Below are 16,619 nucleotides of genomic sequence, written 5' to 3'. Positions count from 1 at the left end.
ATGTAAGGTTGTGTGAGTGTGTAAGCACTGGGACGGCTCTAATCTCAACCCAACAACAAGGGGATATGTTGCCCTACATCCTAACCCCCCCCCCCCCGCTGTAAACATCATGTTCCTAAGGGCGGAACCAAATACTGCCCAGTCACTCACTGGGAAGCCCCTGGATAGAGGAGACAAAGGGGATCAGAATTACACATTCACGTTACCCAACACCCTACCTCCACACCGGGGAGGGCTTTCCCAGTCAGAATTTCCCACAACATGATCACGCTTGAACTAACATGACTATCTAAGGTTTTGTGTGAGTCTAAGATCAATATTACTATCTAAAGTTGTGAAAGTAAGTTACTACTGTAACCTTCAACAAACGAACACAACCTCTCCACAGTGGAAGTGAAGATATCTCATATTTTGGTTATATACTGTTCGTGATACTAATACTATACACACATTCATGCTGAGTCACTGGTGAGTACAGTCTGGAAACTCCCAGGGTACTGACTGACAGGAATCACAGCAGTAACCTGATGCCCAGCTTCGCACACATACATGTACACAAACACAGAGAGAAAGAGAGAGAGACAGACAGCAAGAGACAGACAGACAGACAGACAGACAGACAGACAGCGAGAGACAGACAGACAGACAGACAGACAGACAGACAGACAGACAGAGAGAGAGAGAGAGAGAGGGGGGGAGAGGGGAGAGAGTGAGAGACAGACAGATAGAGAGAGGGGGGGAGTGAGAGACAGCCAGCGAGAGACAGACAAACAGAGAGTGAGAGAGAGAGAGGGGGGAGACAGTGAGAGACATACAGCGAGAGACAGACAAATAGAGAGAGGGGGAGTGAGAGACAGACAGCGAGAGACAGACAGACAGACAGAGAGAGGGAGAGACAGTGAGAGACAGACAGCGTGACAGACAGCGAGAGACAGACAGACAGAGAGAGAGAGAGAGAGAGGGGGGGGGAGACAGTGAGAGACATACAGCGAGAGACAGACAGATAGAAAGAGGGGGAGTGAGAGAGACAGCCAGAGAGAGGGAGAGACAGTGAGAGACAGACAGCATGACAGACAGAGAGAGAGAGGGGAGAGACAGTGAGAGACAGACAGACAGACAGAGAGAGAGAGGGGGGGTTCAGCCACTCGCCCAGCAAGGCATGCACAGACACGCTATGTTAAACAGTACTACAAAATGGACAGAGGGGAAAGCAATGAGAGGAAGGACAGAGATGAATGTGGTGTCTGGTCTCACCTAGAACAGTGTGTGTGTGTGTGTGTGTGTGTGTGTGTGTGTGTGTGTGTGTGTGTGTGTGTGTGTGTGTGTGTGTGTGTGTGTGTTCACCTCAGAGTGATGGGCTGGCTTTACAGCTGGTAGAAGGTATCAGTCTGAAGAGAGGATGCTCTCGACCTCTATGTCTGCCTCTATCCCAGACTCAGGTAGGAGAGGCTCCACACTGGAAACACATACAACTACAGGTCAGTAACATACATACAACTACAGGTCAGTAATATACAACTACAGGTCAGGAACATACAACTACAGGTCAGGAACATACAACTACAGGTCAGTAACATACAACTACAGGACAGTAACATACAACTACAGGTCGGTAACATACAACTACAGGTCAGTAACATACAACTACAGGTCAGTATCAAACACCTACAGGTCAGTAATATACAACTACAGGTCAGTAACATACAACTACAGGTCAGGAAGATACAACTACAGGTCAGGAACATACAACTACAGGTCAGGAATATACATTAAAACACAGAGACATACAGAGGTCCCGTGTGGCTCAGTTGGTAAGAGTCAAATAAAATAAAATCTTATTGTTCACATACACATGGTTAGCAGATGTTAATGCGAGTGTATCAAAATGCTTGTGCTTCTAGTTCCAAACAGTGCAGTAATATTTAACAAGTAATCTAACAATTCCCCAACAACTACCAAATACACACAAATCTAAAGGGAGGAATAACAATATCTACATATAAATATATGGATGACCGGCATGGTGCAATAGATGGTATAAGGTTGAGTATATACATATTAGATGAGTAATGTAAGATATGTTAACATTATTAAAGTGCCATTGTTTAAAGTGACGAGTGATCCATTGTTTAAAGTGGCCAGTGATATGAGTCTCTATGTAGGCACAGCAGCCTCTCTGAGTTAGTTCAGTTTTGCACAAATGCCGCCATCCATCGACGGTTTCTGGTTAGGGGTAGGTTTGAATAGTCACAGTGGGTACAACATCTCCTATACACTTCCTGATAAACTCCCTCACAGAGTCAGCGTATAGATCGATGAAATTCTCTGAGGCTGCTCGGGAACATTTGTCGGTCCTCGTGATCAAAACAATCTTGAAGCGTGGATTCCGATTGGTCGGACCAGCGTTGAATGGTTCTAGTCACGGGTACATCCCGTTTGAGTTTCTGCCTATAAGACGGTAGGAGCAAGATGGAGTAGTGGTCGGATTGGCCGAAGGGAGGGCGAGGGAGGGCCTTGTATGCATCGCCTGAAGTTAGAGTAGCAGTGATCAAGTGTATTGCCCGCGCGAGTGCTGCAATCAATATGCTGATAGAATTTAGGTAGCCTTGTTTTCAAATTAGCCTTGTTAAAATCCCCAGCTACAATAAATGCAGCCTCAGGATATATGGTTTCCAGTTTACATAGAGTCCAGTGAAGTTCCTTGAGGGCCGTCTTGGTGTCTGCTTGAGGGGGAATGCACACAGCTGTGACGACAACTGATGAGAATTCTCTTGGGAGGTAATATGGCCGGCATTTGATTGTAAGGAATTCTATGTTGGGTGAGCAGCAGGACTTGAGTTCCTGTATGTTGTTATGACAACAACGAGCCGTTAATCATGGAGCATACACCCCCGCCCTTCTTCTTCTTCCCAGAGAGGTGTTTATCTCTGTCGGCACGACGCAGAAGCCCGGTGGCTGAACCGACTCCAACAACATATCCCGAGAGAGCCATGTTTCCGTGAAGCAGAGAATGTTACAATTTCTGATGTCTCTCTGGAAGGCTACCCTTGCTCTAATTTCATCTACCTTGTTGTCAAGAGACTGGACATTGGCGAGTAGTATACTTGGGAGTGGTGGGCGATGTCTAAGGAGCCTGACCAGGAGGCCGCTCCGTCTGCCTCTTCTGTAAGAAATAATACATCAAATAAAAAATACTGCATAGTTTCCTAAGGACTCGAAGCGAGACAACCATTCTGTCGGCGCTAGTGTATCGCTAGCATCGCTAGCATCGCCAAGATTGAGGGTTCAATTCTTGCAGGGATCACATAACATACTAAAAATGGGTGCTAGGTAGTATTACTATATTATCATCCAGATACATAGGAATACACAGACTGCGAGTGATGACCAGGTGGCGAATCGCATCTCTGCATGTCTGGCAGACATATCAGTGTGGATGACGGATCACCACCTCAAGCTGAACCTCGGCAAGACGGAGCTGCTCTTCCTCCCGGGGAAGGACTGCCCGTTCCATGATCTCGCCATCACGGTTGACAACTCCATTGTGTCCTCCTCCCAGAGCGCTAAGAACCTTGGCGTGATCCTGGACAACACCGTGTCGTTCTCAACTAACATCAAGGCGGTGGCCCGTTCCTGTAGGTTCATGCTCTACAACATCCGCAGAGTACGACCCTGCCTCACACAGGAAGCGGCGCAGGTCCTAATCCAGGCACTTGTCATCTCCCGTCTGGATTACTGCAACTCGCTGTTGGCTGGGCTCCCTGCCTGTGCCATTAAACCCCTACAACTCATCCAGAACGCCGCAGCCCGTCTGGTGTTCAACCTTCCCAAGTTCTCCCACGTCACCCCGCTCCTCCGCTCTCTCCACTGGCTTCCAGTTGAAGCTCGCATCCGCTACAAGACCATGGTGCTTGCCTACGGAGCTGTGAGGGGAACGGCACCTCAGTACCTTCAGGCTCTGATCAGGCCCTACACCCAAACAAGGGCACTGCGTTCATCCACCTCTGGCCTGCTCGCCTCCCTACCACTGAGGAAGTACAGTTCCCGCTCAGCCCAGTCAAAACTGTTCGCTGCTCTGGCACCCCAATGGTGGAACAAACTCCCTCACGACGCCAGGACAGCGGAGTCAATCACCACCTTCCGGAGACACCTGAAACCCCACCTCTTTAAGGAATACCTAGGATAGGATAAAGTAATCCTTCTGACCCCCCCCCCCACCCTTAAAAGATTTAGATGCACTATTGTAAAGTGGCTGTTCCACTGGATGTCATAAGGTGAATGCACCAATTTGTAAGTCGCTCTGGATAAGAGCGTCTGCTAAATGACTTAAATGTAAATGCAAATGTAAATGCTATGTTTTAGGTAAATCACCTCTCACTTGCAACTCTTCCTCAGGTCATGGCCTTAAAAGAGTATGTGTTCTCAGTTAACTTACCTGGTTGTATAATATTAGAATCTAAAGAACAACAACGACAATAGCCAAACACACCACACCCTAACTGATAGGTGGGTGGTAGCTAGTTAAATGTCTGGTCATGTTACTTCCACATCATTGCTCATTACATTCTAGAATGTTTCCATTAACTGAAAACAAGGACTAGGCCCAGGATGTTCCCATCGACAAGGACTAGGCCCAGGATGTTCCCATCAACAAGGACTAGGCCCAGGATGTTCCCATCAACAAGGACTAGGCCCAGGATGTTCCCATCAACAAGGACTAGGCCCAGGATGTTCCCATCAACAAGGACTAGGTCCAGGATGTTCCCATCAACAAGGACTAGGCCCAGGATGTTCCCGTCAACTGACAACAAGGACTAGGCCCAGGATGTTCCCATCAACAAGGATTAGGCCCAGGATGTTCCCATCAACAAGGACTAGGCCCAGGATGTTCCCATCAACAAGGACTAGGTCCAGGATGTTCCCATCAACAAGGTCTAGGCCCAGGATGTTCCCATCAATTGACAACAAGGACTAGGCCCAGGATGTTCCCATCAACAAGGACTAGGCCCAGGATGTTCCCATCAACAAGGACTAGGCCCAGGATGTTCCCATCAACAAGGACTAGGCCCAGGATGTTCTCATCAACAAGGACTAGGCCCAGGATGTTCCCATCAACAAGGACTAGGCCCAGGATGTTCCCATCAACAAGGACTAGGCCCAGGATGTTCCCATCAACAAGGACTAGGCCCAGGATGTTCCCATCAACAACTACTAGGCCCAGGATGTTCCCATCAACAAGGACTAGGCCCAAGATGTTCCCATCAACAAGGACTAGGCCCAGGATGTTCCCATCAACAAGGACTAGGCCCAGGATGTTCCCATCAACAAGGATTAGGCCCAGGATGTTCCCATCAACAAGGATTAGGCCCAGGATGTTCCCATCAACAAGGACTAGGCCCAGGATGTTCCCATCAACAAGGACTAGGCCCAAGATGTTCCCATCAACAAGGACTAGGCCCAGGATGTTCCCATCAACAAGGACTAGGCCCAGGATGTTCCCATCAACAAGGACTAGGCCCAGGATGTTCCCATCAACAAGGACTAGGCCCAGTATGTTCCCATCAACAAGGACTAGGCCCAGGATGTTCCCATCAACAAGGACTAGGCCCAGGATGTTCCCATCAACAATGACTAGGCCCAGGATGTTCCCATCAACAAGGACTAGGCCCAGGATGTTCCCATCAACAAGGACTAGGCCCAGGATGTTCCCATCAACAAGGACTAAGCCCAGGATGTTCCCATCAACAAGGACTAGGCCCAGGATGTTCCCATCAACAAGGACTAGGCCCAGGATGTTCCCATCAACAAGGACTAGGCCCAGTATGTTCCCATCAACAAGGACTAGGCCCAGTATGTTCCCATCAACAAGGACTAGGCCCAGGATGTTCCCATCAACAACTACTAGGCCTAGGATGTTCCCATCAACAAGGACTAGGCCCAGGATGTTCCCATCAACAAGGACTAGGCCCAGGATGTTCCCATCAACAAGGACTAGGCCCAGGATGTTCCCATCAACAAGGACTAGGCCCAGGATGTTCCCATCAACAAGGACTAGGCCCAGGATGTTCCCATCAACAAGGACTAGGCCCAGTATGTTCCCATCAACAAGGACTAGGCCCAGGATGTTCCCATCAACAAGGACTAGGCCCAGGATGTTCCCATCAACAATGACTAGGCCCAGGATGTTCCCATCAACAAGGACTAGGCCCAGGATGTTCCCATCAACAATGACTAGGCCCAGGATGTTCCCATCAACAATGACTAGGCCCAGGATGTTCCCATCAACTGACAACAAGGACTAGGCCCAGGATGTTCCCATCAACAAGGACTAGGCCCAGGATGTTCCCATCAACAAGGACCAGGCCCAGGCTTGAACCTGTTCTAAACTGCTGGCGGGGGATCCATGTGCCTCACAGAGGGATGTTGGTCATTAGCTAACACAACGTGCCATTGGAACACAAATATCTACGTGACCCCAAACCTTTGAATGGTAGTGTATATATTTTTTAGGAACTCAGCTTGGGCTGGGCGATATGGCCTAAATATTATATCACGGTATTTAAAAAAAAAATTGGACGGTATGACGGTATTTTTTTTTTTTTATATTAAAAGTTGTACATTTGCTTTATGAGTAGTGAGTGATCCTAGGGGTGGTAACACATACATTCTAAGTGATTTCAATGTGTCTTTCTCCATTCTGATTGGTTTATACTGTTCAATTCAACTTCAACCAAAACAAATTTCAGCACTTTTATAATTTCTGCATTTCCTGCACTCAATTGCAGTGGTGGAAATAGTACCCAATTGTCATACTTGAGTAAAAGTAAAGATATGATAATAGAAAATTACTCAAGTAAAAGTGAAAGTCACCCAGCAAAATACGACTTGAGTAAAAGTCTAAAAGTATTTGGTTTTAAATATACTTAAGTATCAAAAGTAAAAGTATAAATCATTTCAAATTCCTTATATTAAGCAAGCCAGATGCCAGCATTTTCTTGTTTTGTTTAATTTACAGATAGCCAGGGACACACTCCAACACTCAGACATCATTTACAGATAGCCAGGGGAACACTCCAACACTCAGACATCATTTACAGATAGCCAGGGGAACACTCCAACACTCAGACATCATTACAGATAGCCAGGGGAACACTCCAACACTCAGACATCATTAACAGATAGCCAGGGGAACACTCCAACACTCAGACATCATTACAGATAGCCAGGGGAACACTCCAACACTCAGACATCATTAACAGATAGCCAGGGGAACACTCCAACACTCAGACATCATTTACAGATAGCCAGGGGAACACTCCAACACTCAGACATCATTACAGATAGCCAGGGGAACACTCCAACACTCAGACATCATTACAGATAGCCAGGGGAACACCCCAACACTCAGACATCATTTACAAACAAAGCATTTGTGTTTAGTGAGTCCTCCAGATCAGAGGCAGTAGATGACCAGGGGTGTTCTCTGTTTAGTGAGTCCTCCAGATCAGAGGCAGTAGGGATGACCAGGGATGTTCTCTGTTTAATGAGTCCTCCAGATCAGAGGCAGTAGATGACCAGGGGTGTTCTCTGTTTAGTGAGTCCTCCAGATCAGAGGCAGTAGGGATGACCAGGGATGTTCTCTGTTTAGTGAGTCCTCCAGATCAGAGGCAGTAGGGATGACCAGGGATGTTCTCTGTTTAGTGAGTCCTCCAGATCAGAGGCAGTAGGGATGACCAGGGATGTTCTCAGTTTAGTGAGTCCTCCAGATCAGAGACAGTAGGGATGACCAGGGATGTTCTCTGTTTAGTGAGTCCTCCAGATCAGAGGCAGTAGGGATGACCAGGGATGTTCTCTGTTTAGTGAGTCCTCTAGATCAGAGGCAGTAGGGATGACCAGGGATGTTCTCTGTTAAGTGAGTCCTCCAGATCAGAGGCAGTAGGGATGACCAGGGATGTTCTCTGTTTAGTGAGTCCTCCAGATCAGAGGCAGTAGTGATGACCAGGGATGTTCTCTTGACAAGTGTGTGAATTGGACCCTTTTCCTGCCCTGCTAAGCATTCAAAATGTAAAAAGTATTTTTGGGTGTCAGGGAAAATTCATGGAGTAAAAAGTACATGATTTTATTTAGGAATGTAGTGAAGTAAAAGTAGTCAAAAATAAAAATAGGAAAGTAAAGTACAGACACCCCAAAAAAACAACTTTAGTACTTGAAAGTATTTTTTACTTAAGTAGTACTTGAAAGTATTTTTACTTAGGTACTTTACACCACTGCTCAATTGAGAGAATTTCCACACTGCCACATAGGGCTGCACGATATGCGCAAATTGCAAATTGTTGCAATTGCGATTTGACTTGCCAAGTAGAGCAAAACTTTTGGAATCATGGAAATAGAATGACTATTCAAATTCTATAGTTAGAATATAATAGTGGGCACTTTGAATACAGTGTTGTTTGAGATGACAACGAACTAAAATGCCAGGGAGGAGTTATTGTGACAGGGTAGGAACTAAAGTGTTGATAAGTGTTTCCTAGGGGACCCTATAAGCTTTGGCTACATTGCATGTTTTCTCTTAGCTACTTCATGTAGCTAACATATTCTTCCTTTGCATATTACTGTTTGATTTAGAAGATTCTGTTGCACAAACAACATGCTGATTTAGGTCTACACCTTCACTGGTATTATCAGGCTGTATTAGCTAGCTACGTTTGCTCTTAGTACATTTATTAGCTAGCGATTAGCATTAGCGGCTAACAATTAGCATCTCACAAGATTTAGGGCAACTTGCTAAGAAAAGGTGTAACGGCAGTCTAGCTCTTCCTCCTCCTCGGACGAGGAGAGGCGAGAAGGATCAGAGGACCAATGTGCAGCGTGGTAATTAGACATAATGAATTTAATCAAACAAAAACAAGACACTATACAAACTGACAAAACACACTAACCGTCACAGTCCCGTGTAGCACTGACACAGGAACAATCACCCACAAACAAACAGTGAGAACAGCCTACCTTAATATGGTTCTCAATCAGAGGAAACGTCAAACACCTGCCTCTAATTGAGAACCATATCAGGCAACACATTTAACCCAACATAGAAACAGACAAACTAGACACACAACATAGAATTCCCACCCAGCTCACGTCCTGACCAACACTAAACAAGCAAAACACATATGAACTCTGGTCAGGACGTTACAAAAGGCAAACTAGCTGTTTGCTAATGTATGAAACACAAACTAATAGTGTCATTATAGAACGCTAGTGGATTTATATTAAGAAGCAAAGTGAAAACAGCATTGTTGCATGTGCTGCATTGACCATGCAGACTGAACGCAAGTGTCTCCTGGTTGAGGAACATCTAATGAGCTCCTTGATTGACAGGTGGAGTGGTTAGGTCTGTGTGGAAAGTGGCACCGAGAGAAAGCGCTATAGAAGGTAAAGTAAAACCCCAAACCGGTCCCTGCATCAATACCGGTATATCATAAAATATGGTAAATCACCCATCCCTAAACTCAGCTCAGATTTCAACTTATTTGTGTCAAGAGTTGTAATAGTAGAATGGCTGTACAAGGTGCAATTAATTTGGTATCGAACGGCCATTTTCCCTCTTATGTCATTCACTGACAGACCTTAGAGAGCTATTTATAACCAGTCAGGAATGTCCAGTTGATTAACAACTGGACATATTAGCTAGATAGGTAAATTAGGTTCACCAGCTTTCTACAGTTCAGTTACCATGGTCAGATTACATGCCCAGGGGCCTCCACCCCCCAGGGGCCTCCACCCATCCACCCCTGTATAATAGATGAAAGTAGATTATAGATTATAGTAGATTACCCCTGTATAATAGATGATAGTAGATTACCCCTGTATAATAGATTATAGTAGAATACCCCTGTATAATAGATGATAGTAGAGTACCCCTGTATAATAGATGATAGTAGATTATAGATTATAGTAGATTACCCCTGTATAATAGATGATAGTATAATACCCCTGTATAATAGATGATAGTAGATTATAGATTATAGTAGATTACCCCTGTATAATAGATGATAATAGAGTACCCCTGTATAATAGATGATAGTAGATTATAGATTATAGTAGATTACCCCTGTATAATAGATGATAATAGAGTACCCCTGTATAATAGATGATAGTAGATTATAGTATATTACCCCTGTATAATAGATGATAGTAGAGTACCCCTGTATAATAGATGATAGTAGATTATAGATGATAGTAGATTACCCCTGTATAATAGATAATAGTAGATTACCCCTGTATAATAGATGATAGTAGATTACCCCTGTATAATAGATGGTAGTAGATTACCCCTGTATAATAGATGATAGTAGATTACCCCTGTATAATAGATGATAGTAGATTACCCCTGTATAATAGATGATAGTAGAGTATAGATTATAGTAGATTACCCCTGTATAATAGATGATAATAGAGTACCCCTGTATAATAGATGATAGTAGATTATAGATTATAGTAGATTACCCCTGTATAATAGATGATAATAGAGTACCCCTGTATAATAGATGATAGTAGATTATAGATTATAGTAGATTACCCCTGTATAATAGATGATAGTAGAGTACCCCTGTATAATAGATGATAGTAGATTATAGATTATAGTAGATTACCCCTGTATAATAGATGATAATAGAGTACCCCTGTATAATAGATGATAGTAGATTATAGATTATAGTAGATTACCCCTGTATAATAGATGATAATAGAGTACCCCTGTATAATAGATGATAGTAGATTATAGATTATAGTAGATTACCCATGTACAATAGATGATAGTAGAGTACCCCTGTATAATAGATGATAGTAGATTATAGATTATAGTAGATTACCCCTGTACAATAGATGATAGTAGAGTACCCCTGTATAATAGATGATAGTAGATTATAGATTATAGTAGATTACCCCTGTATAAGAGGTGGTAATAGGGTACCCCTGTATAATAGATGATAGTAGATTACCCCTGTATAATAGATGATAGTAGATTACCCCTGTATAATAGATGATAGTAGATTACCCCTGTATAATAGATGATAGTAGAGTACCCCTGTATAATAGATGATAGTAGAGTACCCCTGTATAATAGATGATAGTAGATTATAGATGATAGTAGATTACCCCTGTACAATAGATGATAGTAGATTACCCCTGTATAATAGATGGTAGTAGAGTACCCCTGTATAATAGATGAGAGTAGATTACCCCTGTATAATAGATGAGAGTAGATTACCCCTGTATAATAGATGATAGTAGAGTACCCCTGTATAATAGATGAGAGTAGATTACCCCTGTATAATAGATGATAGTAGATTATAGATTATAGTAGATTACCCCTGTATAAGAGATGGTAGTAGATTACCCCTGTATAATATATGATAGTAGAGTACCGATGTATAATATATGATAGTAGATTATAGATGATAGTAGATTACCCCTGTATAATATATGATAGTAGAGTACCCATGTATAATATATGATAGTAGATTATAGATTATAGTAGATTACCCCTGTATAATAGATGGTAGTAGGGTACCCCTGTATAATAGATGATAGTAGATTACCCCTGTATAATAGATGATAGTAGATTACCCCTGTATAATAGATGGTAGTAGGGTACCCCTGTATAATAGATGATAGTAGATTACCCCTGTATAATAGATGGTAGATTACCCCTGTATAATAGATTATAGTAGATTACCCCTGTATAATAGATGACAGTAGATTATAGATGATAGTAGATTACCCCTGTATAACAGATGATAGTAGATTACCCCTGTATAATAGACTAGAGTAGATTACCCCTGTATAATATATGATAGTAGAGTACCCATGTATAATATATGATAGTAGATTATAGATTATAGTAGATTACCCCTGTATAATAGATAATAGTAGATTACCCCTGTATAATAGATGATAGTAGAGTACCCCTGTATAAGAGATGGTAGTATATTACCCCTGTATAATAGATGATAGTAGATTACCCCTGTATAATAGATGATAGTAGATTACCCCTGTATAATAGATGATAGTAGATTACCCCTGTATAATAGATTATAGTAGATTACCCCTGTATAATAGATGATAGTAGATTACCCCTGTATAATAGATTATAGTAGATTACCCCTGTATAATAGATTATAGTAGATTACCCCTGTATAATAGATGATAGTAGATTACCCCTGTATAATATATGATAGTAGAGTACCCATGTATAATATATGATAGTAGATTATAGATTATAGTAGATTACCCCTGTATAATAGATGGTAGTAGGGTACAACTGTATAATAGATGATAGTAGAGTACCCCTGTATAATAGATGGTAGTAGGGTACCCCTGTATAATATATGATAGTAGATTACCCCTGTATAATAGATGATAGTAGATTACCCCTGTATAATAGTTGATAGTAGATTATAGATTATAGTAGATTACCCCTGTATAATAGATGATAATAGAGTACCCCTGTATAATAGATGATAGTAGATTATAGATTATAGTAGATTACCCCTGTATAATAGATGATAATAGAGTACCCCTGTATAATAGATGATAGTAGATTATAGTAGATTACCCCTGTATAATAGATGATAGTAGATTACCCCTGTATAATAGATTATAGTAGATTATAGTAGATTATAGTAGATTACCCCTGTATAATAGATGATAGTAGATTACCCCTGTATAATAGATGATAGTAGAGTACCCCTGTATAAAAATGATAGTAGATTATAGATTATAGTAGATTACCCCTGTATAATAGATGATAATAGAGTACCCCTGTATAATAGATGATAGTAGATTATAGATTATAGTAGATTACCCCTGTACAATAGATGATAGTAGAGTACCCCTGTATAATAGATGATAGTAGATTATAGATTATAGTAGATTACCCCTGTACAATAGATGATAGTAGAGTACCCCTGTATAATAGATGATAGTAGATTATAGATTATAGTAGATTACCCCTGTATAAGAGATGGTAGTAGGGTACCCCTGTATAATAGATGATAGTAGATTACCCCTGTATAATAGATGATAGTAGATTACCCCTGTATAATAGATGATAGTAGATTACCCCTGTATAATAGATGATAGTAGAGTACCCCTGTATAATAGATGATAGTAGAGTACCCCTGTATAATAGATGATAGTAGATTATAGATGATAGTAGATTACCCCTGTACAATAGATGATAGTAGATTACCCCTGTATAATAGATGGTAGTAGAGTACCCCTGTATAATAGATGAGAGTAGATTACCCCTGTATAATAGATGAGAGTAGATTACCCCTGTATAATAGATGATAGTAGAGTACCCCTGTATAATAGATGAGAGTAGATTACCCCTGTTTAATAGATGATAGTAGATTATAGATTATAGTAGATTACCCCTGTATAAGAGATGGTAGTAGATTACCCCTGTATAATATATGATAGTAGAGTACCCATGTATAATATATGATAGTAGATTATAGATGATAGTAGATTACCCCTGTATAATATATGATAGTAGAGTACCCATGTATAATATATGATAGTAGATTATAGATTATAGTAGATTACCCCTGTATAATAGATGGTAGTAGGGTACCCCTGTATAATAGATGATAGTAGATTACCCCTGTATAATAGATGATAGTAGATTACCCCTGTATAATAGATGGTAGTAGGGTACCCCTGTATAATAGATGATAGTAGATTACCCCTGTATAATAGATGGTAGATTACCCCTGTATAATAGATGATAGTAGATTACCCCTGTATAATAGATGATAGTAGATTATAGATGATAGTAGATTACCCCTGTATAACAGATGATAGTAGATTACCCCTGTATAATAGACTAGAGTAGATTACCCCTGTATAATATATGATAGTAGAGTACCCATGTATAATATATGATAGTAGATTATAGATTATAGTAGATTACCCCTGTATAATAGATAATAGTAGATTACCCCTGTATAATAGATGATAGTAGAGTACCCCTGTATAAGAGATGGTAGTCTATTACCCCTGTATAATAGATGATAGTAGATTACCCCTGTATAATAGATGATAGTAGATTACCCCTGTATAATAGATTATAGTAGATTACCCCTGTATAATAGATGATAGTAGATTACCCCTGTATAATAGATTATAGTAGATTACCCCTGTATAATAGATTATAGTAGATTACCCCTGTATAATAGATGATAGTAGATTACCCCTGTATAATATATGATAGTAGAGTACCCATGTATAATATATGATAGTAGATTATAGATTATAGTAGATTACCCCTGTATAATAGATGGTAGTAGGGTACCCCTGTATAATAGATGATAGTAGAGTACCCCTGTATAATAGATGTTAGTAGGGTACCCCTGTATAATATATGATAGTAGATTACCCCTGTATAATAGATGATAGTAGATTACCCCTGTATAATAGTTGATAGTAGATTATAGATTATAGTAGATTACCCCTGTATAATAGATGATAATAGAGTACCCCTGTATAATAGATGATAGTAGATTATAGATTATAGTAGATTACCCCTGTATAATAGATGATAATAGAGTACCCCTGTATAAGAGATGATAGTAGATTATAGATTATAGTAGATTACCCCTGTATAATAGATGATAGTAGATTACCCCTGTATAATAGATTATAGTAGATTATAGTAGATTACCCCTGTATAATAGATGATAGTAGATTACCCCTGTATAATAGATGATAGTAGAGTACCCCTGTATAATAGATGATAGTAGATTACCCCTGTATAATAGATGATAGTAGATGATAGTAGATTACCCCTGTATAATAGATGATAGTAGATGATAGTAGAGTACCCCTGTATAATAGATGATAGTAGATTATAGATTATAGTAGATTACCCCTGTATAATAGATGATAGTAGAGTACCCCTGTATAATAGATGATAGTAGATTACCCCTGTATAATAGATGATAGTAGATTACCCCTGTATAATAGATGATAGTAGATTATAGTAGATTACCCCTGTATAATAGATGATAGTAGATTACCCCTGTATAATAGATGATAGTAGATGATAGTAGATTACCCCTGTATACCAGATGATAGTAGATTACCCCTGTATAATAGATGATAGTAGATTACCCCTGTATAATAGATGATAGTAGAGTACCCCTGTATAATAGATGATAGTAGATTATAGTAGATTACCCCTGTATAATAGATTATAGTAGATTGCCCCTGTATAATAGATGATAGTAGAGTACCCCTGTATAATAGATGATAGTAGATTACCCCTGTATAATAGATGATAGTAGATTACCCCTGTATACCAGATGATAGTAGATTACCCCTGTATAATAGATGATAGTAGATTATAGTAGATTACCCCTGTATAATAGATGATAGTAGATTATAGTAGATTACCCCTGTATAATAGATGATAGTAGATTATAGTAGATTACCCCTGTATAATAGATGATAGTAGATTACCCCTGTATAATAGATGGTAGTAGGGTACCCCTGTATAATAGATGATAGTAGATTACCCCTGTATAATAGATGATAGTAGATTACCCCTGTATAATAGATGGTAGTAGGGTACCCCTGTATAATAGATGATAGTAGATTACCCCTGTATAATAGATGGTAGATTACCCCTGTATAATAGATTATAGTAGATTACCCCTGTATAATAGATGACAGTAGATTATAGATGATAGTAGATTACCCCTGTATAACAGATGATAGTAGATTACCCCTGTATAATAGACTAGAGTAGATTACCCCTGTATAATATATGATAGTAGAGTACCCATGTATAATATATGATAGTAGATTATAGATTATAGTAGATTACCCCTGTATAATAGATAATAGTAGATTACCCCTGTATAATAGATGATAGTAGAGTACCCCTGTATAAGAGATGGTAGTATATTACCCCTGTATAATAGATGATAGTAGATTACCCCTGTATAATAGATGATAGTAGATTACCCCTGTATAATAGATGATAGTAGATTACCCCTGTATAATAGATTATAGTAGATTACCCCTGTATAATAGATGATAGTAGATTACCCCTGTATAATAGATTATAGTAGATTACCCCTGTATAATAGATTATAGTAGATTACCCCTGTATAATAGATGATAGTAGATTACCCCTGTATAATATATGATAGTAGAGTACCCATGTATAATATATGATAGTAGATTATAGATTATAGTAGATTACCCCTGTATAATAGATGGTAGTAGGGTACAACTGTATAATAGATGATAGTAGAGTACCCCTGTATAATAGATGGTAGTAGGGTACCCCTGTATAATATATGATAGTAGATTACCCCTGTATAATAGATGATAGTAGATTACCCCTGTATAATAGTTGATAGTAGATTATAGATTATAGTAGATTACCCCTGTATAATAGATGATAATAGAGTACCCCTGTATAATAGATGATAGTAGATTATAGATTATAGTAGATTACCCCTGTATAATAGATGATAATAGAGTACCCCTGTATAATAGATGATAGTAGATTATAGTAGATTACCCCTGTATAATAGATGATAGTA

General features: G+C 40.1%; 1 protein-coding gene across 7 annotated transcripts in view; it reads right to left on the bottom strand.

Moving 5' to 3' along the window:
• The window catches only part of tfe3a (transcription factor binding to IGHM enhancer 3a), an 86,108-nt gene that overhangs the window by 46,545 nt on the left and 22,944 nt on the right, over positions 1–16,619 (bottom strand). For 5 of the 7 annotated variants that reach the window (XM_055891061.1, XM_055891066.1, XM_055891065.1 and 2 more), the window contains exon 2: positions 1,345–1,456. The exons of the other annotated variants lie outside the window; for them this stretch is intronic. The gene's annotated coding sequence lies outside the window, so the exon portion shown is untranslated. The remainder of the gene's footprint in view (positions 1–1,344; positions 1,457–16,619) is intronic. 7 annotated transcript variants of the gene reach the window in all.

This window comes from Salvelinus fontinalis, chromosome 31, assembly GCF_029448725.1.
Source record: "Salvelinus fontinalis isolate EN_2023a chromosome 31, ASM2944872v1, whole genome shotgun sequence".
NCBI classification, from domain to species: Eukaryota; Metazoa; Chordata; class Actinopteri; order Salmoniformes; family Salmonidae; genus Salvelinus; species Salvelinus fontinalis.
The sequence above is the reverse complement of the archived record's forward strand: the minus strand, read 5'-3'. Positions and strand labels throughout refer to the sequence as shown.